Source organism: Sander lucioperca, chromosome 11 (genome assembly GCF_008315115.2).
Source record: "Sander lucioperca isolate FBNREF2018 chromosome 11, SLUC_FBN_1.2, whole genome shotgun sequence".
In the NCBI taxonomy this organism is placed as follows: domain Eukaryota; kingdom Metazoa; phylum Chordata; class Actinopteri; order Perciformes; family Percidae; genus Sander; species Sander lucioperca.
In genome coordinates this window covers 6,580,334-6,588,369 of record NC_050183.1, presented here as the reverse complement: position 1 = coordinate 6,588,369, position 8,036 = coordinate 6,580,334, and the positions used below count along the sequence as shown (strand labels likewise).

General features: G+C 36.7%; 1 long non-coding RNA gene across 1 annotated transcript; it reads left to right on the top strand.

The window, feature by feature from the left end:
* Positions 1-4,938: 4,938 nt before the first annotated feature.
* LOC116055493 lies at positions 4,939-7,819 on the top strand. Its single transcript, XR_004106299.1, has 2 exons — positions 4,939-4,975; positions 7,621-7,819. It is a non-coding gene; the product is annotated as an uncharacterized LOC116055493 (long non-coding RNA).
* Positions 7,820-8,036: the final 217 nt, after the last annotated feature.

Genomic DNA, 8,036 nt, shown 5'->3' with positions numbered 1-8,036 from the left:
ACACACACACACACACACACACGCCTACTCCTGTTTCTCACACTCACTCATGGATTTCTACTCACACAGATTCTGAGAGCTTGCCAGGGTGTGTGTATATTTAGAGGGGGGTCATGTAGTGTTGGTACAGGAGCAGATACAAGTGGTTTTAAACACTCTGACCTCCTCTAATCCCAAGCATGCTGTTTGCTTTCGTCATCATCACTCGGGACTGGCACCACGCTACTGGCTGCAAGTCTGTCCACACGTCTAAGGAGCCAGAATAAATAAATAAAGGCAAAGGTGAGGGCCTCTCACTACTTCCTGCCAATCTACATCATGATCATCATTATGTGTAATGGCTTATTAATCTCTCACCCAACAAAATCAGGTGTGATGACTGTGGCTAATGTATTTCTTTTTTACCAATATTATTGTAATTTCTCACCCCAAAACATGTCATTTTGGCAAAGTCTATCATGTTACTGTTTTATCAACATCAACTACAGTATAGACCAGACTGGTTTCATGTTTTCATGGTTCCACTGACCCATCCTGCAATAAATGTGATGGTAGAAAGTGAAGCACATAGAAAATTAAATGTAGAGCTCCCTGACATCTCTCACATATTACACATTTGGGGATATATATATAAATGGTCTGCAGCCTAATATATGAAGGAGGTCCAGCCCTTTAAAACACTACAGTGATTAAGGACTATAAATATAAACTTCACCTGACTTTGAAGTGTGTCATACAGTGCATGTTAAATTGAGTCACTGGATAACATGACATCGAGGCTATTGAAAAAGAATTAGGCACTGGACTGGATATGGAACACTAGATTGACAGTAAAAAGGAACATCTAAATTGTCTGTTAAATCTGGAGGAATTTTAACATAAAAGACTTTTTTTTTTTTTTTTTTTTACATATTTACACTTACTTATAGAGAGAACAGAACCATTATCAAAGGGACACAAAATAAGAACATGGAAATGCATTTTGATCTATTTCTGTCTATCCTAATGTCATTTGTGTCTTGATTTGTGTCTGAAAGTGTAAGATATTACACTAGAGAGTACCCTTAACATTTGTCAAAATGCCACAAAAAATGATAGAGTCAGATAGCCTACAATACCTATTGCTGTTAGTCCCACAATGCAACATCTCACCTTTGATAGATGCATACATTGCAGTTGTAGGTCACCATTGTACAAATTGATGATTCAGAAGTATCTAAAAATGGAATTTACTGCTAGTTCTTTTAATACATCCATGGTTCTCACTAGACAAATGAATGTTTAATGAGTAGTGAAAAAGTGGATGAGGGACCACACTAACCGTATCCTGTGTTAGTATAGGCTATTTAACTTTATGACACAAAACTACAATGTTGCTAATTTTATTTTCATTCCTGAATGGTAGAAGTTGAACAATGTCATTAAAAGGTCTATCATGTAAAATAAATATCACTTCACGTTAAAAATGAAACATGTTACGGAAAACATGTACCGACATTGATTGACCATTAAAATAGTTTTAAATGACACGCTCCAATCTTATCACACTTCATCACGTCATCAGTCTACTGTCACCTTGGCAACGACTAACCTACTCTGCCTGAGTTAGCCAGCTACGTATCAAAACAAAACAGTATAACGTTCATCAAGCTTGCACTCACACTACATGCCTAGCTACATAAAACAGTTACAGCAACACTTTTCACCTTTTAAAATAATCACACCAAAACCAAACATATGTAGAGATAAAAACAAAATTCAGTGTTTGACAAAATGTTTTATTTACTATAACCTTTGCAGTGTAACGTAATATCGTTTAAGTTCCCACACAAGGTCCAGAATGTGAAGCTGGTCCCGGTCGATCATTTGTTTTTGTTTTCACATATGAAAACGAAAAAACGAGAAAACAACTCCTTTTTCCGTTTTTCCGTTTTTTTAGAAAAACGAAAAAACGAAATTATGACTTGATTTTTAGTTTTCCCGTTCTTGCACGGAAATCAGAAAAACCACTTGATATTCCGATTTTCCCCTGTGGGTGGTGCTAAATCTGATTGGCAGGATATGCATTCATTGTTTTTCAAATTAAGAGTTTACCCACACTGTATTTGTTAGCCTGTAAAATTAATAGTCTAAAATTAATAGTCTATATGCATGCTTTTCGTCACCCAATTATTTGACTTAACTCACTGAAAAAATCTATTGAAATAGCCTAAATGTAAACATATTCACGCATTGACAGACAAAAGGCTCGATCTGTTTTTGTAGGAGAGGGGAAGACCCATCTCATCTCATCGTTTAATCCTGTTGTGTTCAAAATCATGTTAAACCATTTTTTGTTCCCAGTCAAAAATAGATAGATAGATAGATAGATAGATAGATAGATAGGTAGATAGATAGATAGATATATAGATAGATACGTTATTGATCCCCAAGGGGAAATTCAAGGTCCCAATACGGACATCACACACAACATACACATACATCATAAACAGGATCATAAAAAAAAAAGCAAATCCACATGAATAGCATGGACAATAAAAAAAAAAATACTAAATACTAAATAAATTAAAAAATAATAATACTAAATAAATTAAAAAATAAAAAATCCAATAAAAAATCCACATGAATGTACTAAGGGATGTATAAGCATGAGACGCTTGCAGTGACAGGGCAGGGACTGACCCTGTGATTCAGTATGAGATTGTGTGTCATGGTGGTAGTGCAAATAGGTCCAATAGTGCAAGGATCAAGTCTAGAGACCAGCATTAAATATGGACAATATAAGAGATCAAAAGTCAATATTAGAGGTTTGAAGTAATAGTGTTACAGCCATTGTTCAAGTATTAAGTTATGTTAGACCTCAGTCCAGGCTGGCGGGTGGAGGGAGGGAGGGATTGTGCATATATGGGCTAATATAGCCAGTAAACAGTGTAAACAGTATACAGTGGGCCAGTGGACAGTCAGTACATAACTGTTATTATAGGAGGTAGTGGAAGTGGTGGAGAGGGAGGAGAGGCAGACAGACTATGCAGAGAAGTCTCTCTCTCCTCTTCCCTTTAGTGAAGCATTGTAGAGTTGTATGGCCCTGGGAACAAATTACTTTCTCAGTCTGTCATGACTGACAAAATGACCGTTCCATTAATACTCATCATACAAATTTAAATAATACATTAATTCTTTGTTTTAGGTGTTTTTATTAACTTAAATTCTTATGAATGATACAATTTTTTTTTGTATATTTGTTATTTATGGCCTGTATGCCTCATTGATCTGAGCTTATACATCTTGAATTCGATCGAGTACTAAAAAACATAATTGCTGGATTATTTTGACGATAATAAATAATCAAATGAAACATAGTATACTGTTTATCACAGAATACTTTGGTCCAAAGTTACCAAGGACATTTTTAAGAAACCATTTAAAAATGTATACATTCACATAAAGTAACACCTGTTTGGGTCAAAAGTAAGAGATTTTATCTGTCACTTTGGAAAAAGAGAGAGACTCTGAGAAAAGGTTAGAGTAGTAGGCGTGAAAAAAGCAGGGAAATATTTAAAAAATATTAAAAATAATAAAATGATCTATGGAAAGGAGTGCCATGTCTTTTTGGTACATGATAAAGTATCTGCATTGAGGAAAAAGTTGGACTGTGTTGGGCTCGCGTGGAACAGGGCTCAGTCCCTGTGCGATTTGTACCACGCATGTGTTGAAACACTTGACGACCAACAGCGACCAAACATCACAACTTTTTTTTTTGTATTAAATCTTTATTATACAATAGCCATACAAACAATCAAGACTAATAACCATAGACTGTATATTATTAATGCGATGAAGTGTAAACGTACATAAGTGTCCTTTCGACGGGATGACAGCTCTTCCAGCCACCACTGCTGTGTACCACTATAGTAGCTACATACTAACGGCAGTAAACATGTCATCTTAGCTGGCAGTGTTGTTAAATTCTCCCCAATTCCGGGTCACATTCCTGCTGAAACATGTCCGATTGTGTAGTGTTTGGTTCAGAAGCCTTTATCTGCGATTTTTGACCTTGGAAAGTGCTGCTTCGTTCCACTACAATCTAACGTTAGCATACTCTATTATAACTATTATGCAGCTGTATGCTAACGCAACATAGTGGAGTATATATAGCTATATATGTATGTATATAGCAGGACTAGAGTACTATCTATTTTTGACTGGGAACAAAAAATGGTTTAACATGATTTTGAACACAACAGGATTAAACGATGAGATGAGATGGGTCTTCCCCTCTCCTACAAAAACAGATCGTGCCTTTTGTCTGTCAATGCGTGAACATGTTTACATTTAGGCTATTTCAATAGATTTTTTAAGTGAGTTAAGCCAAATAATTGGGTGACAAAAAGCATGCATATACACTATTAATTTTACATATAGACTATTAATTTCACAGGCTAACAAATACAGTGTGGGTAAACTCTTAATTTGAAAAACAATGAATGCATATCCTGCCAATCAAATTTAGCACCACCCACAGGGGAAAATCGGAATATCAAGTGGTTTTTCTGATTTCCGTGCAAGAACGGGAAAATTAAAAATCAAGTCATAATTTCGTTTTTTCGTTTTTCTAAAAAAACGGAAAAACGGAAAAAGAGTTGTTTTCTCGTTTTTTCGTTTTCATATGTGAAAACAAAAACAAATGATCGGATGAGCTCAAACTGACGCAGTATATTATTCAAACTAAAACAACAGTTGAGCTTCCCAGACATTAGCTAGCTACATGTTACGCCGCCTTCACACTGGCAGTTGAAACCGGCTTTCTTTCAAATTTTCAACTGGCAGTTGAAAACCAGGCGTATTGCATATTACGGAGCTGATTTCAAGTGTGAAGGCGGCGTTAACGATAACCAGGGAAACTCAAAGGTGATAACTAAGAAATAATACAGGTGGACAACAATTTAACCGTAGCCAAGTTATACTTGTTTCTCTGGTAAGTGATTTTGCCACAAAGTTGAAGTTCCTAATTGGGTCACATAATCGGGCGATCTGTTTAACGTTAGACGCGTGAACGTTGATGTTAATGAGTTTTACTGCACCAATTAATTTTACTGAAATATATCTAATTTTAGTTTGGAAAACGGGCAAGGATGGCTTTGTATTAGCTAATGGACTGTACAAGTTTTCTTAATTGTAGCTAACGTTATAACGTTACAGTAGTCCTACGCGCGATGCAGCTGTTTAAACTGCTAACCCTAGCTAACGTTAATGCTAGCAAACGTTATTTCAACTTAACCAGTTGTCTAGCTAGCTAACTCACCGGTGAAAACAACATGAACAAACGTTCATAAGGATTAATATTTAAGCCGAGTTTCAGATTTTTTTTTTTTTTAGTATCAGCCGGAAGACAACTCGTGTCATGCTGTTAGGCTAACATTATGGGCTAGCTAGCTAGCAGCCGAAAAGCTATGTGCGTTACAGTAACGTTAACCAGCTAGCTAGCTAGTTAATTAACGTTAGCCTTCAAAGTCGTATAATTTTTACGTTATAATAACCAAAACCAAACATATGTAGAGATAAAAACAAAATTCTGTGTTTGACTAAATGTTTTATTTACTATAACCTTTGCAGTGTAACGTAATATCGTTTAAGTTCCCACACAAGGTCCAGAATGTGAAGCTCAAACTGATGTTTATAGTCAAATATTTATCCGAACTGAAACAACAGTTGAGCTTCCCAGACATTAGCTAGCTACCTGTTACGCCGCCTTCACTCTGGCAGTTGAAAGCTGGCAGTTGTCGGCTTTCTTTCAAACTTTCACTGGCAATTGAAAGTTGGCTTTCAACTGGCAGGCGTATTACGGAGCTAATTTCAAGTGTGAAGGCGGCGTTACCGTTAACCAGGTAAACTCAAAGGTGATAACTAAGACATAATACAGGTGGACAACAATTTAACCGTAGCCAAGTTATACTTGTTTCTCTGGTAAGTGATTTTGCCACAAAGTTGAAGTTCCTAATTGGGTCACATAATCAGACGATCTGTTTAACGTTAGACGGGTGAACGTTGATGTTAATGAGTTTTACTGCACCAATTAATTTTACTGAAATATATCTAATTTTAGTTTGGAAAACGGGCAAGGATGGCCTTGTATTAACTAATTGACTGTGCAAGTTTTCTTAATTGTAGCTAACGTTATAACGTTACAGTAGTCCGACGCGCGATGCAGCTGTTTAAACAGCTAACCCTAGCTAACGTTAATGCTAGCTAACGTTATTTCAACTTGACCAGTTGTCTAGCTAGCTAACTCACCGGTGAAAACAACATGAACAAACATTCATAAGGATTAATATTTAAGCCGAGTTTCAGATTTTTTTTTTTAGCATCAGCCGGAAGACAACTCGTGTCATGCTGTTAGGCTAACATTATGGGCTAGCTAGCAGCCGAAAAGCTATGTGCGTTACAGTAACGTTACATTTCAATGGGAAATAGTGTACTTTTTACTACATTTATTTTACAATTTTAGCATACCTTAGCTTGCTACATAATTGAGATTCAACGTTAATATGCAATAAACCTGATGAACTCATAAAATATGATGCATACCAGTAAACCTAAAATGCTACTTACACATTGATGCATGACTGAGTAATTATAATCTAAATATCTAATATCATATATAACAGTGTAAGTTTTCTGCATTATGTGACAAGTAATGGATTACTTTTTACTGGTAATTAAGTGTTTTTATATTGCAGTATTGCTACTTTTACTCAAGTAAAGAATCTGAATGCTTCCTCCACACATAAAATAATAAATACATATTTAAATGAAATAAATAAATGTATTTCTCACATAACCTGGTGTCTAACCATACAGATAATTGTCTTTTGTGTTGAGGCTTTTAGCCAACATTCGTTGATATGATGGTGTATGGAAATTTGTTTGTAGTGCCCACATCACTGCCAAATTGCATTTTAGAAACAAAACAGCAACATATATTTTAGAAACAATAATGTCCCAGTTACTTGTTTTATTTGTGCATTTTTTTCTTGTCTGTCTCTCCGTCCCCTTCTCCTTTCTGATTGTCACCTGCCTGTTTTCCCTCTGTTTATCCACTTCCTCTCTGCACCTCTGTTTGACCTCCCTATAGTGCAGTGGTTCCCAACCTTTTTTCCTTGGCGCCCCCCCTACTTATGTCTAAGAAAAGCTGAGCCCCCCCTCCGAAACCGAAGTTGAGGTAACTTTCCCTTACTTTCTTTTTTGATACAGAGGAGTTATCAGCACTTTTACGTTTCTCCGCCATGTTTCATTCATAAAATAGTGATGCCGTGGCGGCAGGAAAAACAAGGATGATAGCAGCTAGCAGCTGACCTGATGACAGCAAGGGTCACAGGTTAAGAGGTCCCGGAGGTTTGGCCTACTAAGTAGCCTGCCTACAAGTTTAAGCGAGAACAAAAATATATACAGACTTTTGTACACATTATATATTCTAGTGTATTATCATAATTTGTTTAACATGTGCAAATATTTTTTTTTTTTACCTCAACCTCAAACCAGATAAAGACTTGCGCCCCCCCTGTGATCTTTGCCGCCCCCCTTAGGGGTCCCCGGACCCGAGGTTGGGAACCACTGCTATAGTGTATCTGTGCTTGAACATCATGACTGACTTTGAGGGACAGAAGGAGGAGCAGCGGCGGGAGGTGGCACTCACTTTTCCAGAACAAGAAGTTCCCAACCCACACCCGCAGGAGGAGCAGCTGCCCTACCCGACCCTGGCCCCTGTAGTTTTCCACTGCTTAAAACAGACCACAAGACTCCGTAACTGGTGTCTGCAAGTGGCCTGTAGCCCATATCCTTTCCTACTGCTTGAAGTTTAGCCTTGTCTGACACCAAAGACCAAATATGTGTTGTAATAATAATAATAATAATAATAATACAAACTTGAGTAGATATCATACCAATATATTTCTGAATATATCTAGAGGACATACTCACCTGTCTAGCTGTGGCATATTACAACATTACAAGATTGTATAAATTGATTTGGTCATTAT